At 42.9% G+C, this 23,579-nt stretch overlaps 1 protein-coding gene and 1 pseudogene across 2 annotated transcripts in view; one reads left to right on the plus strand and one right to left on the minus strand.

The window, feature by feature from the left end:
* YEATS2 (YEATS domain containing 2) overlaps positions 1-12,088 on the minus strand; it is a 116,960-nt gene extending 104,872 nt beyond the window's left edge. The window contains exon 1 of one of the 2 annotated variants that reach the window (XM_059391439.1): positions 11,913-12,088. The gene's annotated coding sequence lies outside the window, so the exon portion shown is untranslated. Of the gene's footprint in view, positions 1-11,718; positions 11,788-11,912 lie in introns of those variants that run through there. The other variant, XM_059391441.1, reaches the window with a different exon arrangement.
* Positions 12,089-13,397: 1,309 nt separating this feature from the next.
* Positions 13,398-13,770, plus strand: LOC132010066 (prefoldin subunit 1-like; annotated as a pseudogene).
* Positions 13,771-23,579: the final 9,809 nt, after the last annotated feature.

A 23,579-nucleotide genomic window follows, 5' to 3' on the forward strand; every position in this document is an offset into this window, starting at 1 on the left:
GTACTGATCTCGGGAGTTGTGGGCTTGAGGCCTGGGTCTGGCTCACGAGCTAGGTGTGGAGGCTGCTTGGGATACTCTCTTTCTCTGGCCCTCCCTCTTTGAAAGAAAGAAAAGAAAAAGGTCTCATGTTTTAAGGTACTTATATCCTTTTTAGAATCTCAGTTTCACATTGAAAAGCGTGAGATTTATCCCCACAGAATTTGTTGTCCATTTGAAAGCCCCAGTGAAAAATCCCTAGTGAAGTGTACAAGATTTGGTTCAATTTATATACTCTCTGTGACTATGTCCAAGAATTTAACACAATCTTGATCTGGTCCAGTTTCTTCCTGTCCTTTCAACCTGGATTTGTAGACAAGCTTTGTTTTCTTTTGCTTCTCTTGGAAAAAAAACTTATATGGCTTCATGGTTGAAACAATAGGGTTGTCATATGAATCAGAACTGTCATTTCAGACAATTCCAGTCAGTGATATTTGTCTGAAAGTGCCACCAGGGAAGCTTATATGACCTCTTTTCTTTCTCTTTTTTCTTTTTTTAAAGTTTATTTATTCAAGCAATCTATATCCAGCATGAGGCTTAAACCCATGACCCTGGGATCAAGAATTGCACGCTCCTCCAACTGAGCCAGGCAGGTGCCTGTGTATGTTCTTCCTTCTGTCAGCTTAAGAATTTGCCTTCAAGGGGCGCCTGGGTGGCTCAATGGGTTAAAGCCTCTGCCTTCGGCTCAGGTCATGATCCTAGGGTCCTGGGATCAAGCCCCGCATCGGGCTCTCTGCTCTGCAGGGAGCCTGCTTCCTCCTCTCTCTCTGCCTACCTCTCTGCCTACTTGTGATCTCTGTCAAGTAAATAAATAAAATAAAATAAATTTAAAAAAAAAAAAGGATTTGCCTTCAATATCTCAAAACCCTTGAACATTTCAAATAGTTCACTCTGTCCAGAGAGAAGATACATTAAGTGGAGGGGTGGGAGAGGGTGGTAAAGGAAGAGTAAAACATACCTAAGGCCAGTTCTCTCCAGTTTTTGCACTAACAGATTGAAGCGGTGGCATGAATAATTCAGAATAGCTGTTTTATTCTAAACTCTTCTACATGTTGCTTTGCAGACTGGAGACAAAGTACTGACCTGAATGGATCCTGGGGCTGACCTTATATAGCAACTTGCATGGTCTTAAGCAATTTCATGTGTAATAGGAAAGTAGGTATTTTTGACCTGGAAATATGTAATACTTAAATAAGACCACAATCTTTTTTTTTTTTTAAAGAGAGAGAGGGAAAATGTCAGGGGGAGGAACTAAACAGGTGTTTGCTATTTTATTATTATTATTCTTTTACTTTGTGGGGAGCCTAGGTGGCTCAGATCATGATCCCAAGATCTTGTGATAGGGCCCCATGTCAGGGGGAGAGGGATGTGGGGGGTGGTCTGCTTCTTCCTCTCCCTTCTGCCCCTCCCCCCAACTGTGCTCTCTCCTCCATGCTCTCCCTCTCTCTCAAATAAATAAAACCTTTAAAAAAAGATTTGCTTATATATGCTATTTAGTATATATGATATTTTTTTTTAAAGATTTTATTTATTTACTTGAGAGAGAGACAGTGAGAGAGAGCATGAATGAGGAGAAGGTCAGAGAGAGAAGCAGACTCCCCATGGAGCTGGCAGTCCGATGCGGGACTCGATCCCGGGACTCCAGGATCATGACCTGAGCCGAAGGCAGTCGTCCAACCAACTGAGCCACCCAGGCGTCCCAATATATATGATATTTTAAAAATAAAACTTAAATAAAGAGGGGCTCCCGGGTGGCTCAGTCGGTTAAGTATCTGCCTTCAGCTCAGGTCACGACCTCCAGGTCCTAGGATCTAGCCCCGCATCAGGCTAACTGCTCAGCGAGAAGTCTGCTTCTCTCTCTCTCTCTCTCTCTCTCTCTCTGTGCCCCTCCTTAATGATTGTTTGTTCTTCCACTCAAATAATGAAGTCTAAAAAATTTAAAAAAAACTTAAATGATTTACATTCATACTATGGCATAAATCAGTTCCATTACAATGTGACATACACATTCCTAAAAATCTCCATAAAACTGTATAATAAAAACCACAAAGCAAGGGGAAAATGGAGTTAAGGACACAACATTCAAAAATGCCATGAGCGACATAAAAAAGGGAATCTAATAAAACCAATAGCATAGTTTTACACATTAAAGGGTTGCAAAATAGATAAACGCTATAATAAATATGGTACTTCATCCTGAAAAAGGCCTCATGTTTGCTTGTGGAAGTGGGCACTGAAAGGTTACAACTTGTGCATTACTGTGAAGTGGTAGAATTAAATAATCTGAAATCAACAGAAAGTTGCAGCACCAGATGTGGCTCACAACAGAGAAGTAAGGTAAGGTCACAAGAAGATATCTGCAAGGCGTGTGCCTGCATACAGCTGTGGAGTCCCTTGAGCAAAGTACAGTTTTCTGAATTCACCTAGCATGTCTTGCAGAAGAAATCACACAATCAAATGTGAAATTCACATTATACTCAAATGGTTCCCTGAGGTTTTTTTTTTTTTAATATTTTATTTATTTATTTGACAGAGAGCACAAGCAGGAAGAGAGGCAGGCAGAGAGAGAGAGAGGAGGAAGCAGGCTCCCTGCTGAGCAGAGAGCCCGATGCGGGGCTCGATCCCAGGACCCTGAGATCATGACCTGAGCCGAAGGCAGAGGCTTTTAACACACTGAGCCACCCAGGTGCCCCAGGTTCCCTGATGTTTTAATTGCATTGGAGCAAATTCATGTTTTCTCAAAGCAACACTGACTGTAAGACTGAAACGCAGCCACGAGAAAGAATGTGCCAATATGGAAAACTCCAAAATAGACTGTGAAATGAAAAAAAGCAAGGTTCAGAATAATATGTATACTTTGATCCCTTCTGTGTAAACTAGGGAAGAAAAACGATTTTTAAAAAATGCTGATACATGTCTGTGTAAGTTTTCACAGAAGAAAATATTAAAAAATGATTAACAATAGTTGCCCCTGCCCAGGGTAGTGATTTTCCTTGTTATTCCTGACTACATTTGAACTTTCCAAACCTGTTCATGCATTACTTTAGGGAGGAAAATGCCAAAAGGACTAATCTGGGAGATGGATTACAGTTTCACCCTGCTATGGAAGTGCAGCATTCCTATGAAACCTTTCCTAAACTGAAATGTGTATCCCCTGCTTTATGAAGTTCACATTATACTACCTCACTTTTTCAAAAACCTACATCAGTACTGGTTTTCCCCAACTGGAAGAAATCAGAAGAGGATTTCTGCTTTTGTAAAAAAAAAGCTATGACTATCTTTCTTTGTAAAACCAAAGTAGCATAACGTAAACTTTCAGAAAGCAGGCGATTCCTATATAGAGGTATTTATGTCTGTTTTCTTCTTCACTAAATGTTCAAAAGAACATAGCCAAAGGGCGTGGACCAACTGGAACATTCATACGTTGCTGTTGGAAATGTGAAGTGCTACAACCACCTTGGAAATCACTTTGGAAAACAGTTTGGCAGTTTCTTATAAAGGATACTCTACCACATGACCCAGTCATTCCACTCCTAGATACTTACCCAAGAGAAATAAAAGCCTATGTCCATACAAAAACTTGAAAGCACATGTTCACAGCTTTATTTCCAGGAGTCAAAAAATGGAAACAATCCAAATTTCCATTAACAGGTGAAAGGATAAACAAACTGTGATATATCTGTACAACAAATTATTATTCACCAATAAAAAGGAATGAACTGATACATGGAACAATGTGAGTTAATCTCAAAACAATGCTGAGTCAAAGAACCCAGTTTAAGAAAAAGTACATACTAGAATCATTCTACTTATATAAAAAGCAAACTCGTCTACAGTGACAGAAAGCTGATCACTGGTTGCCAGGGGAAGGGACAATGACAGGAAGAGGGGAGAGGGATCATTAAAGGGCATAAGAAAAATTTATGGGATGATACATATGTTTACTATCTTGATTGTGGTGATGGTTTCATAGGTGTATAAATCTGCTGAAACTTCCCAAATCGCACACTGTGCAGTTTGTGGATGCCAACTGTAGCTCAATGACATACGTAAAAACACACACAGAGCGCCTGGGTGGCTCAGTCATTAAGCGTCTGCTTGGCTCAGGGAATGATCCCAGAGTCCTGAAATCAAGTCCCGCCTCCGGCTCCCTACTCGGGCGGACAACCAGCTTCTCTCCCTCTCTCTGCCTGCTGCTTCCCCTGCTTCTGCTCTTTCTCTCTCTCAAACAAATAAAATCGTTTTTAAAAATTATAAAAACACATACAACTGGGGTGCCTAGGTGGCTCAGCAGCTGAGCACCCAACTCTTGGTTTCAGCTCTGGTAGTGGTAGTGAGATCAAGGTCCTGCGACCCAGCCCAGCACTGGCTCTGCGCTCACCATGGAGTTTGCTAGAGATTCTCTTGCTCCTTCTCTCTGTTTTCCCTCTCCCTCCCCTTCTGCTATTCTCCCCCCTTTTCCCAGCACACTGGGGCTCTCTAATAAAAAACTAAAACCTTTAAAAACAACACACATACACACAGACACACACAAGTACTCAATATTCTGCCAAAAAAAAATATGAAGACTACACAATGGGAAACCTCATATTGTTCATGAAAGTGTAAAAATGGTGCAGCTGCTGTGGAAAAGTCTGGCAGCTCCTTAAAATGCAAAGCAGAATCGGGGTGCCTGCCTGGCTCAGCAGGGAGAGCTTGTGACTCTTGTTATCAGGGTTGTGAATTTGAGCACCATGTTGGGGGTAGAAATTACTTAAAAAAAAAACCAAAAAACCAAACTTTAAAAAAAAAAAGTTAAACAGATTTACTATATGACCTAGCAATTCCATTCCTAGGTATATATCCTAGAGAAATGAAAAGACATGTATGCATAAAAACTTACATGTAAATGTTCATAACGGCATTATTCATAATACTGAAAAAGTATGAACACCCCAAATATCTACCAACTGATGACAAGACAAAATGTGGTATGTTCATAAAGAATATATTTTTTTAAGATTTTATTTATTCATTGAGAGAGAGCATAAGCCGGGGGAGAGGCAGAGGGAGAGGGAGAAGCAGCCAGGAGCCCGATATGGGGGTCAATCCCAGGACCAGAGATCATGACCTGAGCTGAAGGCAGACGCCCAACCATTTGAGCCACCCAGGTGCCCCCATACAGAACATTATTAAGCAATAAAAATAATTAGGTACTGTGGGGGGCCTGGGTGGCTCAATGGGTTAAAGCCTCTGCCTTTGGCTCCGGTCATGATTCCAGGGTCCTGGGATCGAGCCCCACATTGGCCTCTCTGCTCAGCAGGGACACTGTTTCCTCCTCTCTCACTGCCTGCCTCTCTGCCTACTTGTGATCTCTGTCTGTCAAATAAATAAATAAAATCTTAAAAAAAAATAATTAGGTACTGATACATGCTACACCACAGATAGACTGAATACAGCATGCTAAGTGAAAGAAGCCAGATATGTTAGGCCACATGTTATATGATCCTGTTTACATGAAATGTATAGAAACAGGCAAAACCATAGACACAAACAGTGGATGCCAGGGGAGAAGGGGGAACCAGAACTGACTGCTGATAGGTATGGGGTTTCTTTCTCAGGTGATGGAAATGTTTTGGAATTAGATGGTAGAAATGGTTGCATAATCTTGTAAATATACTAAAAAACATTGAATTATACATTTTAAAATGATGAATGTATATTACATGAATTATATCTCAATTATAAAAAGTATACACACTCTCGGGAGTGCCTAGGTGGCACAGGTGGTTGAGTGTCCAACTCTTGGTTTCAGGAGGGATGGTGATCACAGGGTCACGAGATGAGGCCCCACCACAGGTCCACACTCAACACAGAGTCTTGCTTGAGACTCTCTCCCTCTCCTTCTGCCTTGTCCCTGAACTTGTGATCACATGCTCTCTCTTTTAAATAAATAATTTTTTAAAAAGATTTTATTTATTTGAGAGAAAGCACGAGCACAAGCAGGGTGAGGAGCAGGGGTAGAAGCGGCTCTCCGCTGAGTAGGGAGCCCGACATGGGGCTCAATCCTGGGACTCCAGGGTCATGACCTGAGCTAAAGGCAGACACTTAAACAACTGAGCCACCCAGATGCCCCAATAAATCTTAAAAAAAAAAAAAAAAACATAAAGCATACATACTCTAGGGGCACCTGGGTGATACAGTCAGTTGGGCGTCTGACTCTAGGTTTCTGCTGAGATCGTGATCTCCAGGTCTTGGGATAGAGCCTTCCATCAGCCTCCACACTCAGCACAGAGTCAGCTTGGGTTTCTCTCTCCCCCTCCATCTCCCCACTGCTCACACATGCATCCATGCTCTTGTACTCTAATAAATACATAAATCTTTTTTTTTTTTAAAGGCAGCGAAGGCAGCGGCTTAACCCACTGAGCCACCCAGGCACCCTAAAATAATAAAACTCTTTAAAGCTTCACAACACCGGATTTGCAAAGATTTCTTAGATATGACCCCAAAGTCACATGTCATAAAAAAATAAATTGGAGGGGCGCCTGGGTGGCTCAGTGGGTTAAGCCGCTGCCTTCGGCTCAGGTCATGATCTCGGGGTCCTGGGATCGAGTCCCGCATCGGGCTCTCTGCTCAGCAGGGAGCCTGCTTCCCTCTCTCTCTCTGCCTGCCTCTCCATCTACTTGTGATTTCTCTCTGTCAAATAAATAAATAAAATCTTTAAAAAAAAAAAAAAAAATAAAAAATAAATTGGATTTCATTAAAATTTTTCAATTTTGTGCATCAAAGACACTATCAACAGAGTAAAAAGGCAAGTCAAAGGAGAAAATGTTTACCGATCATATATCCAATAAGGGATTCCTATCCAGAATATAAAGAGAGAACTCCTGAAACAGAAAGCAGTAAAAAACGTGACTAGAAGTAGGCAAAAGATTTGGAATAAACATTTCTCCAACAATATAGAAATGACCAAATAAGCCCTTGAAAAGATGCTCAACATCACTAATATTAGGGAAGTACAAATCAAAACCACAGTGAGATTATCACCTCACACCCATTAGGATGACTATCAAAGGAAAGAACGAACAAACGAACAAACCAGAAAACAAGGATTGGCGAGGATGTGAAGAAACTGGAACCCTTGTACAATGCTGGGAATATATGCACAAGCCACTATGGAAGAAAGCGTGGCAGTTCCTCAAAAAATAAAAATAGAATTGCTATATGATCTAAAGAGTTCTACTTCTGGGTACATACATACTGAAAGAACTAAAAGCTGGGACTTGAAGAGGTATCTGTACACCCATGTTCTTTTTTTTTTTTTTTTAAGATTTTATTTATTTATTTGACACAGAGAGAGATCACAAGTAGGCGGAGAGGCAGGCAGAGAGAGGGAGGGGGAGATCCTGAGATCATGACCTGAGCCGAAGGCAGAGACTTAACCCACTGAGCCACCTCAGCACCCCTGTACGCCCATGTTCTTGGCAGCATTATTCTCAATAGCTAGAAGATGGGAACAACCCAAGTGTTCATCAACAGATGAATGGGTAAACAAATGTCATACGTACACATACACTGGAATACTATTCAGACTTAGAAAGGAAAGTTGTTTACTCAAAGAATACAGAAACACTAATTCAAAGGGACACATGTGCCCCTATGTTTACAGCAGCAATATTTATAATTGCCAAGATACTGAAGCAGCCCAAGTGTCCACTTATTAATGAATGGATAAAGAAGATGTGGAATATATACACAATGGAATATTATTTATCCATTTAAAAGAATGAAATTGGGGCGCCTGGGTGGCTCAGTGGGTTAAAGCCTCTGCCTTCGGCTCAGGTCATGATCCCAGGGTTCTGGGATCGAGCCCCATATCGGGCTCTCTGCTCACCAGAGACCCTGCTTCCCTTCCTCTCCCTCTGCCTGCCTCTCTGCCTACTTGTGATCTCTGTCTCTCTGTCAAATAAATAAATAAAATCTTTTAAAAATAAATAAATAAATAAATAAATAAAAATTTAAAAAGAATGAAATCTTGCCATTTGTAACCACATGGATGAAGCCAAAGAGTATGCTACTATAAGTGAAATAAGTCAGTCAGAAAAAGACAAAAGACCACATGATTATCACTCATACGTAGAACTTAAGAAACAAATGAACAAAGAAGAAAAGAGACAAACCAAGAAACAGACTCTTAATTACAGAGAACAAACGGATACCTACCAGAGGGGAGGTGCGGGGGATGGGTGAAACAGGTGAGTGCACCTGTGATGAGCACAGGGTAATAATACACAGAAGTGTTGAATCACTATATCATTCCCCTGAAACTAATAAAACACTATATGTTAACTAACTGGGATTAAAATAAAAACTTAAAAAAAAATTTTTTTAAAGAAAATTCTGACACATGCTACAACATGGGTGAACCTTGAAAATATTATACTAACTGAAGTAAGCCTGTCAGAAAAACACAAATACTGTGTGATTCTCTTTATATGAGATACTTAATATAGTCAAAATCAGTCACAGAGGGCGCCTGGGTGGCTCAGTGGGTTAAGCCGCTGCCTTCAGCTCAGGTCATGATCTCAGGGTCCTGGGATCGAGTCCCGCATCGGGCTCTCTGCTCAGCAGGGAGCCTGCTTCCTTCTCTCTCCCTCTCTGCCTGCCTCTCAGTGTACTTGTAATTTCTCTCTGTCAAATAAATAAATAAAATCTTTAAAAAAAAAAAAAAAAAAAATCAGTCACAGAGACAGAATGGTGGCTGCCAAGGACTAGGAGAAAGGGGGAATAGGGAGTTACTGTTTAATGGGTACAGATTTTCAGTTTTGTAAGATGAAAAGAGTGATGTAGATGGATGGTGGTATGGTTGCACACTGTTACAAATGTATCTAAGACCACTGAACTGCACACTTAAAAATGGTTAAGGTGGTAAATTTTATGTGTATCCTACTATAATTGGGGGGGAGCATATGTAGGAGCTAAATGTTAAATACGGCTTTTCCGTTATTAACCATGCATATGTAATAACCTCATTTATTCCCAGAAAAATACTTAAGGGGGGAAATTCTACAAGCTCTATGTCAAACTACATGTTTTCAAGATCTAAAAGAACTCTTGACAATCAATTCCCAGAAGTGATAAAAACAAGAAGATACACACAGGAGAGAAAGAGAAATTTACCAATGGCCAATATATGTGGAAAAAGTGTTCAAACACATTAGTAATCAAGAAATGAAAAATTAAACAAGACACCATTTTTTATCCTACCAAATTTAGTTTTAGAGCAAATGGAAATAAGGCATCTCAAAAAAAGGTCTAGGTTTTTCTAATCTGCACTCATTATCTTCACTTCCTCAAGCCCCAATCAATTATTCCACTCTGGTTTCCACCTCCCACTTCTAGAACTCTGGATACTACCACAAACCAGGCTGGCTCAGCTGATGGCGGGTGTGACTCTTGATCCCTGGGTTGTGAGTTCAAGCTCCACGCTGGAAGAAGAGATTACTTAAAAATTTTTAAATCTTCGGGACGCCTGGGTGGCTCAGTTGGTTAAGCAGCTGCCTTTGGCTCAGGTCATGATCCCAGCGTCCTGGGATCGAGTCCCACATCGGGCTCCTTGCTCCGCAGGGAGCCTGTTTCTCCCTCTGACTCTGCCTTCCACTCTGTCTGCCTGTGCTCGCTCTCGCTTGCTCTCTCTCTGACAAATAAATAAAATCTTTAAAAAAAAAAAAAAAATTTTAAATCTTCAAAAATAATAATAGTAATACAATGACAAGACAAACAACCTCCAAATCCAACTGAGTATCTCACCAAACTTCTCAGAAGCATGGATGGGCCAATTCTCAATCGTCTATGAACTTATTTTTCTTGGCTTCCATGACACCAGACTTCTGTTTTTTTCCCCTACCTCAACTGGCTGTTTTTCCTGTCCTATGTTCAATCTTTTTCCAGTACTGACCTCAAAGCACCAATTTTCACCTCTCTATCTATACTTTTTCCCTTGATGATCTCATACAGTCCCATACCTTTCAATATGTAATGAACTCCAAATTTTTATCTAACAGGTCTTGGTTATCTCTTCCATGAGTCCCAAACTTGTACATCCAACTGCCTCATCAATATACCAGCTTCATAACTGATAGGCATCTCACATTTAATATACCCAAAAAGAACTAATTTTTCCCACCTCAAATTTCTCTTCCATCCTTCTTCCTCTCAGTAAATGTCAAAATCTACTCATAGTAGCTCAAAACAAATACCAAATGCAAAGAATTCTCGGGCATCTGGCCGGCTCAGTCAATAAAACATGAAACTTCTGATCGCAGGGTCGTGAGTTCAAGCCCCATGTTGGGCACAAAGCTTAATTTTAAAAAATATATCAAGGGGTGCCTGAGTGGCTGAGTTGGTTAAACATCCAACTCTTGATGTCAGCTCAGGTCATGATCTCAGGGCCATGAGATGGAGCCCCACTTCAGCTCTTCGCTCAGCAGGAGTCTGCTGGAGATTCATTCTCTCTCTCTCTCTCCCTCTGCAACCCCCTCTGCTCACTCGGGCTCTCTTTCTCTAAAATAAACAAATCCTTAAATATATATATATATATATATATATATATATATATATATATGCAAAGAATCCTCCCATCCCCTCACTAACCCACTCCCAAGTCTTGTTCATTTTACCTCCAAAGTATTTTTAAATCTTTGTACTTCATCTCTGCTGCCATGGACCTAGCCCACGGTACTGCAAACAGCATCCTAACTGATCTCCCAGCTCCCACTCTTGCCCTCTTCCTCCACACAGCAGTCAGATTATGCTACCTGCCTTCTTAAAACCTTCAAAGGATCCCTGTGAAAACTAAATTCCTAATCAGGGCATTAGCTGCTCCTATATTTGAAAGAACATACACACCAAAAACACACAATTTCTCCAGGCAGTAAAACTATGAATACTCCTCCGTATTTTGCTGGTCTCTATTTTTTAATTTTTCTATGATGAGTACATGCTACTTGCTTATTAAGAAGAAAGGATATTGCTGAATACTGTATATTACATTGCATTTTTACACCCTAAGGAGAAAAGAGAATGAAAATTGTAGGTAAACTCTGTAACTATTATAAGCGTTGATGAAAATTCTAGCAAACACATATAAACAATCTAAAAATGAGGTGTCAAGGGATGTGAGATTATGTTATTTTCCTCTTCTACTTTCTATTTTTTAACCTAATTACACTCATGATAGAAAAAAAGGTTATGATATAAACCTCATTCACTGTCTTCTGCAATCTGGCCACAACCCACCAAACCAGCCTTTCTTCCCAGTACTCACTTTCCCAAGCTTTCTACTCTAACCCCGCACCGTGTCACACCTCTGGGGCTTTAACTCCGGCATATCCCTGAAATATCCTCCAACCTTTCTAAATCCCACTCATCCTTCGCGAGGGAGGAGGACAGTAAGGATGGCGACAGGTTGGAGGAGGATTCCACGGTTCTTGTCAGTAAACCCACAACTTGCCAGTGTTGGAGCCAAATCTCGTCTCCAATCCCATCCCAGGCCACCAAACTTAACATCCTGACAGCTCCAGCCATTGGGGTTCAAGGGACCCCCCCCATCCCCTCAGGGAGCGCTGCGCCCTTAAAAGGACCCTCCAACACACCCAGATTCCAGGCTCCCGCTACGGAGACTCCCTCGACAGACACACTCACCCCGGAACCAGCCTCCCCCTCCCGGTCCTCTGCTCTCTGCATTCACCGGCTCCCTCCCTCTGCTCCGCCGGGGCCGCGCGGTCGGCTGGGTGGGGGAGGGGAGCGCACGTGCCCGCGCCGCCCCCGCCCAGACAATGCCCCGGAGAGCGGAGCGCGCGCCCGGCCCGTCCGATCCCGCTCCCGCCAACACTCACCCCTTCTCCGGTCTCCAGCCGAAGCGCAGGGCCCGCTGGGCGCGGCGAGAGGTCACGAGGGACGTGCGAGAGCGGGCGAAGCCCCGCGGAGCCGCCCGGCCACGAGGCCCCAGCGACCCCGGAGCCCGCGGAAGCACACGACTCGGCAGAGCCCGCCCGTCCCTTTCGGCCCCGCACGTCAGCAGCAGGGGCGGGGCGGGACGCGCGCGGCGGCGGCGGTGGCGCGCGCGGCCCCAGGGGCGGGACTTGCAGGGATGTGGGCGGGGCCAGGGCTCCAGCCGGTGCTGGGGCGCGCGCCAGGCTGGAGCTGGGGTTGGCGGTGGCCCAGACTCTGATCCCGGCCTGTGCTGCCGCACTGCCTGGGGAGTATGGATGTCCGTTCTGGCAAAGGCACCGTTCTTTATCATTTCCTCAGTAGAAATGGCGAGTTCCAGCCTCAAGTTTGACAGGATATTCATTCTGCCGGCATATATGAAGCTTCTACAGTAATAACAACAGCAGTTAACGATTTGTGTGTTTATCATCTTGAGCCAAGCTTTGTCTTAGGTGCTAGGGATACATATAACAATAGTTATATGTAAATATAACTAACCTGTTATACAGATGCAGAAATTGAGGCTCCGAAAGGTTGGGACTTAACTAGTTTATACAACTAGCGAATGGCAACCCATCATATCCAATTTACCTCCTAAGTATATATATATATTTTTTTTTAAGATTTTTATTTATTTTTGAGAGAGAGAGAGAGATTGAGAATGAATGAGCCAGGGAGGGACAGAGGGAGAAGCAGACTCCTGCTGAGCAGGGAGCCTGCCTCAAGACTCCCATCTGAAGACCCTGGGATCATGACCTGAGCCACCCAGGCACCCTGCTCCTAAGTATCTTTTGAGCCCACCTTTTCCTTTCTTTCTTCCTACAATACAGCTCCTGCTGTAGCTCTCCAGTGATCTGTTTCTGTCACCCTTCACTCTGTTCAACTCACTATGTAAAGATTTACCAGAAAGCCTGGGTGGCTCAGCCAGTTAAGTATCTGCCTTTGGCTCAGCTGGTGATCCCAGATTCTTACAATCAAGCATCCACTTTTGGTTTTGGCTTAGGTCAGGATCTCAGGGCCATGAGATGGAGCTCTGCATCAGGCTCCACGCTGGACATGGAGTCTGCTTGAGATTCTCTCCCACTCCCTCTGCCCCTCCTCCTGTCAGTTTATGCATTCGCTCTCTCAAATAAAATAAAATCTTAAAAAAAAAAAAAAAGCCAACACTCCAGGGTGCCTGGGTGGCTCAGTGGGTTAAGCCACTGCCTTCGGCTCAGGTCATGATCTCAGGGTCCTGGGATCGAGTCCCGCATCAGGCTCTCTGCTCAGCAGGGAACCTGCTTCCCTCTCTCTCTCTGCCTGCCTCTCTGCCTACTTGTGATCTCTCTCTGTCAAATAAAGAAATAAAATCTTAAAAAAAATAAAATTAGAGGCACACCAAGTGAACCAAGATGGCGGCTCCCGTGGATCTGGAGTTAAAGAAGGCCTTCACAGAGCTTCAAGCCAAAGTAATTGACACTCAACAGAAGGTGAAGCTTGCAGACATACAGATTGAACAGCTAAACAGAATGAAAAAGCTTGCACATCTTACAGATACAGAGATTATGACTTTGGAGATGAGACTAACATGTATGAAGGTGTAGGAAGAATGTTTATTCTTCAGTCCAAGGAGGTAATTCACAGTCAACTGTTAGAGAAACAGAAAATAGCAGAGGAAAAAATTAAAGAATTAGAGCAGAAGAAATCCTACCTAGAGCGGAGTGTGAAGGAAGCTGAGGACAACATCCGGGAGATGCTGATGGCACGAAGGGCACAGTAGAAAATCTCTAGCAGAAGCTTCCTGCCCCCTCCCATTCCTGGCAAGGGCAGAGGGGCCCATGTGGGGAAACAGCCTCTCTTCTACCCTGATGGACTTTTTATTTGGATGATCTGGTAACCCTATATTTTCTACTTCACCCTGATCCCCTTTCAGATCCCAGCTCTGTATTTTTTATCCTGGCTCTGTCTGCCAACCCTACCCAGAACACTCTTCTCCCCTAGGGGTGAATCACCAACTCCCAGGAGAGGGAAGATGGGAGCCAGGACAGACAGGGGAGCACTGCCTAAGCCTATTACTCGTTACGCTGCTTAGACCAATAAAAGGCATCTGTTCCCCTCCCCCCGCGAAATAATTAATTAATTAATTAATTTAAAAATAAACAAAAAAATAAAAAAATTTTAAAAAGCCAACACTCCAAACACTGAGAAATATCACATATTAATCTGGATTTCTCCTTCTATGAAAAATCAGAAGCTCTGGTAACCTGGCCCCACCTTGCTATAATTAGATATTGGGTAACACCAGGTACCTATCAGGCAGTGTTCCAAGCTCTTCACAAATTTAATGTAAATAACAACTTTTTCCTTCTTCTCTACTCCGTGGAAGAGAAAATGAAAGCACAGAAAGTTTGAGCCACTTGTCAAACCGCTAAGAAGTGGTGGAGGTGGCCACACAGCCAGGCCCTGTGGCACTAGGATGTTAGCCACCACACACCCCAGGCATACCATTTAGAGAAGCCCTATAGGCTGCAGTGGATGGTCCTGTCCCCTCCCCTTGTCTTGGCGTGGGATAGGGGGCATTCTATACAGAAGGCAGTTGCCATCTACTGTTTTACTCCAGATGCTGTTTTTCAACATTAGAAAATTATTACTCTGTACCAAGTAGAAAATTAAAAATATTAAACTGAGGGGCGCCTCGGTGGCTCAGTTGGTTGAGCATCCAACACTTGATTTCAGCTCAAGTCCTGATCTCAGGGTTGGGAGATTGAGCCCTGAGTGGGGCTGAATGTGGGGCCAATAGCTTGCTTAAGATTCTCAAGATTCTCTCTCTGCTGCACCCCACACCTCGCTCATATGCACTCTCTCTTTCTCTAAAAAAAAATATTATATTGACACGCCTAACTTCCATGGATAAGAATTTAAAAATTATTTGGGAAATTTCTGTTTGTACATTATCTGACCAGATAAAACTAGTAAAACCAGATTAATATTCAGGTTAAATATGTATGAGAAACAATTAACTATGTTTCCATGCTTCTTTTTTTTTTTTTAAAGATTTTATTTATTAATTTGACAGAGAGAAATCACAAGTAGACGGAGAGGCAGCCAGAGAGAGAGGGAAGCAGGCTCTCTGCTGAGCAGAGAGCCCGATGCGGGACTCGATCCCAGGACTCTGAGATCATGACCTGAGCTGAAGGCAGCGGCTTAACCCACTGAGCCACCCAGGTGCCCCAGCTTCTTTTTTTTTTTTTTAAAGATTTTATTTATTTATTTGACAGACAGAAATCACAAGTAGGCAGAGAGGCAGGCTGAGAGAGAGAGAGAGAGAGGAGGAAGCAGGCCCCCTAGCGAGCAGAGATACCCATGTGGGGCTTGATCCCAGGACTCTGGGATCATGACCTGAGCTGAAGGCAGTGGCTTTAATCCGCTGAGCCACGCAGGCACCCCATGTTTCCATGCTTCTGAGACAACTCATACTTCTGAGGTGATCTCTTATTCCCAAGTATATAATATTAAAATGATAGAGCTAAGGCAACTAAAATGTTAGGTAACTTTTAAATTTGGAACAGTTTTATTTAAATAAAGTTGATCTCCATAGACTGAGGTCAGGGAGATTTTGACGATATGCTTAAACTTAGTGTCAACTCTTGGAGAAAAAATATAGTTTACGTAATCACTTATAGCCTCTCAAGTGCAAAAGGGGAATGAATGATTTAAAGACTTATTTATTTATTTTCAAGACAAAGAGAGCATGGAGGGAGGTTCAGGGAGGAGCAGAGAGAGATGGAGAGAGCAGACTCCCCACTGAGGGCAGAACCCAACGTGGGGCTTTATCCCAGGACCCTGGGATCATGACCTGTGCCAAAATCAAGAGTCGGATGCTCAACCAACTGCACCCCCAAGCACCCCCCAGGATGGGGGTCTAGATTGCTTGCCAGTGTCTTCCTTAGTAAATGTGTGGGAGGAAAGAGGCTGATATGGAAGTTAAGTGTACAATATTAATGAAAGAAAAAAAAAATCAACTGTAATTAACATTAGTCAAGAAGGTTCCAGGAGTGTTGACACTGACCCAGGAAAAGCAGCCTATAGTTGGAGGGGCTTCAGTCAGGGAGATGTGCCAAACAACTCCTTGCAGGGCTCCAGTGGTGAGGGGCCCTGCTGGCAGGCTGAAAGCAGCAATCAGGGAAACAAGGAAAGCCTGAGAAGGATGGCAAACTCAAAGTTCTGCCCGAGGCAGAAACTGGCTTAAATGGAAAATTGTTGCTTTGACCCAGAGATTCAGGTGTCCTGGCCTATTCCCTAGGAAGACCATCCACACTTCCTAAGATTAACATGAGTGGGACCCCAAGAGCCCTTAAGGTAATGACGTTCCCTTATCAGGTTGCAATACTAATTCAACTTCTTAAATGAGATCTCATGTATTTACAGCCCCAAACAAACTGTAGTTAGTGCCTAGGAATTATACTCATACAGTTAAAAATAAACAATAACTGGGGTGTCTGGCTGGCTCAGTCAGTGGAGTGGGTGACTCTTGGTCTTGGGGTTGTGTGTTCAAGCCCCACACTGGGTATAGAGATTACTGCAAGAATAAAAAACCTTTAGGGGTGCCTGGGTGGCTCAGTCAAATATTTGCCTTTGGCACAGGTCGTGATCCTGGGGTCCTGGGATTGAGTCCTACATCAGCCTCCCTGCGAGCAGGAGTCTGCTTCTCCCTTTCCTCCCTACTTGTTCTTTCTTCTCTATCTCTCTCAAATAAATAAAATCTTTCTAAAAGGAGTTTAAAAAACTTTAAAAAGTAATTAAAAAAAATAAACGGTTATTTCCAACCAGGTCCAAACAAGAAACCAAATGTCTGTCTGGCCTAAACTGATTTGATTTGATTTTGGCAAAACTATATCCACCTTTGTAGATCTTACTGGATCCCATCATAACCCAAAAGTAGCCAGCTATAGTGCCTTTTTTTTTTTTTTTAAATTTTATTTTTAAGTAATCTCTAGACCCAACCTGGAGCTCAAACTCACAAGACCAGGATCAAGTGTCAGTTGTTCCACTCACTGAGCCAGCCAGGCACCTTCTCCTAGTGCTTCTAGCCTGTGTGCAGTCGCCACTGAATCCAAGCTCTGGGAATGGGAAAGATGATGCAAGACATGTTTTCATTCTTGCAAAAGAAAAAAAAAAAAAAAAAAGAATATTTATTTGCCCTGGAAGGAAACTTTCTGTGACTGGAACTGGTGGGGTCCTCTGTGTTTACTTCTTAGAAAACTAAAGCCTCTTGATGTGGAGAAATTGGAATTCTCATACATTGCTGATGGGAGGGTGAAAGGGCGTAGCCACTTTGGCAAACAGCTTGGCAGTTCCTCAAAATGTTCAACACAGAGTTACCCTATGACCCAGCAGTTACACTCCTAGGCAAATCCTGAAAAACAAGAAAGCATATGTCCACACAAAATTTGTATGCAAATGTTCATTGCAAAAATTTGTATCTTAATGAAGTTGTAGTGTTTTGTTTTGTTGTTAAGGTTATTTGATTTTTTAGCAATCTCTACGCCCAGTGGGACACTTGAACTCACAACTCTTGAGCTTAAGAGTTGTATCCTCTTGGGGCACCTGGGTGGCTCAGTGGGTTAAGCCTCTGCCTTCGGCTCAGGTCATGATCTCAGAGTTCTGGGATAGAGCCCCGCATCATCAGGCTCTCTGCTCAGCAGGGAGTCTGCTTCCTCCTCTCTCTGCCTGCCTCTCTGCCGACTTGTGATCTCTGTCTGTCAAATAAATAAATAAATAAATAAATGATCTTTAAAAAAAAAAAAAAGAGTTGTATCCTCTTTTCATGGAGCCAGCCAGGCACCCCTCAATGAAGCTGATTTTTAAGAAAATAAGTCTCCGGAAAAAAGAGAGAGAGAGAGAGAGATGGAAAGGAAGGGAAGGGGGAGGGATGGAGGGAGGAAGAAAAAGAAAGGGAGGGGGGAGGAAAAGGGGAAAGGAAAGGGAAGGAATCTCTGAGCATAGGCTAAAAATGTCTGAAAATTACTTATAAAAGTAAGGTAAAATACGTATAAAATTTCCAACCAACCAATATGATTTCGTTCTGGTGGAACCTAGGCAATGCAAAAAGGTGAATGTGCAAAGTAGTTCTATTTAAACTTCCGGGTCAAGTTTTTAAAGCATGAATTTTTTTTTGAAAAAAAAATTTTTTTTTAAGATTTCATTTATTTGAAAGACAGAGATCACAAGTAGGCAGAGAGACAGGCAGAGGGAGAGGAAGGGAAGCAGGCTCCCCGCTGAGCAGAGAGCCCGATGCGGAACTCGATCCCAGCACCCTGGGATCACGACCCGAGCCGAAGGCAGCGGCTTAACCCGCTGAGCCACCCAGGTGCCCCTAAAGCATGAATTTTCGAAGCCTGAAGACTTCTGGTTTTAATTTGGTGACATTTTCTTATATCTTTAATTAGCTTTAGGTTTCCAGTTAATACAGTACTGAGATATTTTCATTACTTTTTGTTTTTGAATGAAGTTAAGTAAGTGCTGAGCTTATTTGTTGACAGAATTTTTAATATCCTTTAATTTCCTTGATGGTATTGACTTGTACGGTCCTCTGATAGTTTTTATCATGATGTTTTCCTGGCTTCCTATTTTATGATCCATCTGTTCTAGAAATGCCCCTAAATGCCCTTAGTCAAGAGATATAATCCTGACTGTAAATAGTCCTCATTCCCAAATATAATAAGAGGCCTCCAGTGGCCTCAACTGAGCCAAAGCAAAGAACATTGCATATATCAGGTTTCAAAAATCAATTGCTGGGGAGAGTGCTGGGGAGAGTTGACCCTGATGTTGGAAGACTTAATCTGCCTTCACAATGGCAGATTTTGGATGTTGCCCCTGCAATCAGATCTCAGTTCCTCCAGTGCAAGTGAGCAGGGGATTTTAGTTGGTAAGAGCAATCTTCTACAAATTGACCTCGGCACTGATTTGAACCACGTGGGTAATAACATTTATTCTCTAAATATCTCCAAACTTTTATACTTCGTATGACCATTATGTTTCTTCCATGTTTATAAAATACCTTGTTCAGATATTCAGAGTAAACTCATGCAGAGTTGGTGTTCCCCAACTGAGAAACAGATAATGTCAGAACAGTCATAAATGTGCCTAGAAAATTACTGTTCACATTATAAAGGGAACAAAAGAAGGAGAATCTGACAGGGAATTTTCCTTGCTGTTTTATATTGTATTCATTGTAGATAAGACCAAGTGGAGAATCTAAACCGTCAGATTTTGTGTACAGAATGAATTTGGGTTTTTCATGGCTCCAAATGCAGGTTGTCTGTTTTTTTTGTTTGTTTGTTTTTGTTTTTTAAAGATTTTATTAATTTGTGTGACAGAGAGAGGGAACACAAACCGGTGAGTGGGAGATGGAGAGAAACAGGCTTCCTGCTGAGCAGTTAGCCTGATGTGGGGCTCCATCCATCATCCTGGGATGATGACCTGAGCCAAAGGCAGAAGCTTAATGACTGAGCCACCCAGGCACCCCCAGGTTGTCTGTTTTAAAGTAAAAAAACAAAGCAACAGAACAAAACCCCATAAAATTGAGTATAATAGCTGGGAAAACTTTTCTGTTACTCTTAACTGTATACTGTATGCTGTACAATGCTGACTTTTTTTTTAAGTATGCGCCACACCCAGCATGGAGCCCAATGTAGGGCTTTAACTCACGACCCTGAGATCAAGACCTGAGCTGAGATCAAAAGTCAGGCACTTAATCAACTGGGCCACCCAGGCATCCCAGTGTTGACATTAATATTTTGCATAAAAGATTTATTTATGCAACAACAAAGGTGGAAAAAGCTGTGCCTCTCCTCCTGGGTCACCTTGTCCCTCTCTTTCTTGAACTCTTCCCCCCCCCCTTTTTTTTAAGATTTTACTTATTTGCTACAAAGGGCGGGGTGGGGGGGGGAAGCACAGAGGGAGAGTGGAAGGGAGAAGCAGACTCCCTGCTGAGCAGAAAGCCCAATGCAAGATTTCAATTCCAGGACCCTAAGTTCACGACCTGAGCTGAAGGCAGACACCCAATTGACTGAGCAACCCAGGCACCATGAACTCTCTTGCACAACAACTTGGCAGACTTCATATCCATCCTCAACCTGTTCTCCTGTGCCTCTTTGTATAGAAGCTGGACAGTTGAACACTCAATTTCTTACCCTCCCCTGCAGCCAGGAGTAACCATGTGACTCCATATCCAAGATGAAACCACAATTCAACAAATGAAAAGAACTCCCAAAGATGGAAGAGAGTTGCAGCTAGTCCTGCCTTTGCCCCCCTGTCCCCTTGAATTTGGATCTGATTCCTGAAGGTCCAGTAGCCATCTTTCAGCTATAAGGTTATAAGCCAACACCTTAAAAGTGGCTCAGAAAGAAAGCAACAGTCTAGGTCCTTAATGATGGTATTGAGCCTCTGTACCAGGTCTAGACTGCCAACTTGCTGTGTAAGAAAATCATCCTTTGTTTGAACAACTTGTAGCCAGGTTTTCTATTATTTCTAGCCAAGGACATTCCTGTATGAAACACGAGATTTCTTCAATATATTCCTTTCCTGATTTTCCTCAACTTCTCTAATAGTTCTTTCTCAGTCTCTGTCCCAGCCTCCTCTTTCTCTGCCAATGCCTAGATACTTAGGTTTCTATGACTTCTGTCATTGTTTTGTTCTCATTTCTTGAATAATTTTCTCCATGTGTACAGCTCGAACTGCCCCTTACATACCAATGAGTTTCCAATCTAGACCATGACTTTAGCTCTATCCTGAACCTGGACCATTATTTTCAAGTACCTTTAAGACATTTTTCCTTGCATGGCCCTGAAGCACATTCGGCCTATCCACAGTTAAACTTATTTTTCTTCCATCCACAATTTACTTTTCTTCCTTTCTCACCTAGTTTGGTTAGTAGTTTCACCATCCACTCAGTTATCTAAGATAGAAACTTTGGAATCTTTTACTCTGCATTTACCCTCACAAGTGTCATCCAATTAATTGGTTTCCAGGTATTACTGAAACCACCTTCTTAATTTTTAGGTCAACTCTCTCTCCTCTCCTCCCTCAGCCATTGCCGTGCGCCAGGTGCCCACTTTCTCACACCTGGATTCATGCACCTCCTAACTGGTTGTGTTGCATTCCAGGTCTCCCAGTCTAATGCCTCTCCGTGGGCAGGCCAACTTCCTCCAACAGGAATTTGACCACCTCTGCCCTCTACAATGCCTCCCAGTGCCCCACCCCCATTGCCTAGGGCCAGAGATTCTCAAGTTTTAGCACCTGCATTACTTGAAGGACTTGTTCAAACAGATTCCTGGGCCCTCCTCCCATGTTTTCGATTTAGTGGGTCCTAAAATGTGCATTATTTTTTTTTAAGTAAGCTCCATGCATGGGGCTTGCACTCACAACCTCGAAATCAAGAGTAGCATGTTCTAATGACTGAGCCAGACAGGAACCCCCTAAAATGTGCGTTTCTTTCTTTCTTTTTTGAAAGATATTTATTTATTTATTTATTTATTTGACACACATACACACACACACACACACACACACACACACACAGAGGGAGGGAGAAAGGAAACACAACCAGGGGGAGTGAGAGAGGGAGAAGCAGACCTCCCACCGTGCAGGGAAGCCCCAGTGTGGGGCTTGATCCCAGGACCCTCAGATCATGACCTGAGCTGAAGGCTGAGCTGATACTTAAGGACTGAGCCACCCAGGCCCTCCTAAAATATGCATTTCTAACAAATTTGGGGTGATGCTGATCAGGGACTATACTTTGAGAACCACCAGCCTAGGTTAAAATTAAAACTCATTAACATGAGGTTTAAGATCTATAAGGACCTATTTTAAATTTTTATTTTAGCCACAGGCTTCCATTGAGGTTAAACAATAACTTTGTTGTTTAACCCTTAAACTGTCCCTGCTCTCCTTCCCCCAGGGGACATAAAAGCAAGTCCCAGAAACCAGCTCCAGGTGTGGAGACCAAGAAAAACAAGGCTGTACCCACCTTGAGTCTAGCCATGACATAAGTACAGCCATCTTGGCAAAGCAAAAGCCGGCACCTTGCACTGTTAAGAGTGGGTTAGCATAAGAATGGTCATCCTGAAGGCTGGGAAGCAATTTCACTGAGCATCCCTAACCAGCCCACAGGGCGTACGTGACTTGAGATAAGAGAAACCAGCTAAAACCTCAGAAACAACTTAATCATATACCACCAGAGTGGTTAGGTGATGGCACCACAGGGACCATTTGTTAAAGAAAAACAAATAGTTAACTTGCAGAGATCACAATCCTGCAAGACAGGAGTCTCCCTTGGTTTGCAAATGTCCCGGTGATTTACAACAAAAAGGGCTATCTCTTCAATGGCCCAATTTCCAGAGACAAATGGCTCAGTTCCTCAAGGCCTAAAGACCCTCCCATAAAACTGAGGGAGGCTGCAGAAGGAAAGGTAAATAGTTAAATTTCTTCTAAACCTAAATCTCACTTATCTGCCAGGATGGCGCCAGGGTGACGCTGGGGTGGCAAAAAGTTAAACAAAACTAACCTGTCAAAGTGGGGCGCAAGATATGTAGGTAGCTATGAAAAAGTGCCTGGAAAATGCTATGTAAACCCTTGGCTTTGAGTGCTCGGGGTCCTTGTTGAAACCCGCTGCGCCGGGCAGATACTTGGACCCCAGCTAGCTGGAAATAAACCTCGCTGTGTGACTTGCATTATCAAGAGTGTTCTCTGTCTAATTGAGGGGTGGTTGACTCCGTACCCTACCAGATCATTTACAGTCTAACTTCCCAGTTTCTCGCTACTCCTCCCTACACTCCTGAAGTTATTGTCAAAGTCATCTTCCACTTCTGTGGAAACTCAAGGTCTTGACTCATTCTCTTCCCTCTGCCTGGAATGCGTGTCATCCTTCTCATTCCTGCAAACTCCCTTACCCATTTTTCCAGGAAAGTCCAGCTCCAAAGAATTAGTTTGCTGCTTCCTCCTCTCTATTCCTTGACACTTCATACATAGGGTACTTGTAGTCAGTCTTGTTGCTTAAACTGTGGTCCTCCACTAATACTTGAGACATCAGCTAAGAGCTTGTTAGAAATGCAGACTCTCAGGCTTCACCCCAGATCTCTTGTATCAGGATCTACAATTTAATAGGATCCCCAAGTGATTCCTGTGCAAAAAGAAGTGTGAGAAGCACCACTGGGCATGGCCTTATCCTAGACATTGTTATAGATGGTTCGATGACAATATTTCCTTTGATTCCTTCAGGAGTATTTTGGCTCATCATTATTGCCCACAATTTATAGAGGAAGTAGAGTTTAGTAATAGTAAAGCTGGGGTTCAAACCTAGGACCATTTGGCTTTAAAAAAACAACAGTTGTGCTTGCTGTACTGTACCTATTGTTTCTCTATGACAGGTCTTCCCACGTAGCATTGTAATGATCTATCCATAGATCTGGCTCCCTGTCCGTGCTGGGCAAAGTCTCTAGTCTTCAAGCATAAAAACAAAGAAGATTCTTTGTTCTTTCTCACTGTCAACTCCAGTTCTGATAGCAACTTTGGGTAGGATGAACTTCTTGAAG

This window comes from Mustela nigripes, chromosome 2, assembly GCF_022355385.1.
Source record: "Mustela nigripes isolate SB6536 chromosome 2, MUSNIG.SB6536, whole genome shotgun sequence".
Classification (NCBI taxonomy): Eukaryota; Metazoa; Chordata; class Mammalia; order Carnivora; family Mustelidae; genus Mustela; species Mustela nigripes.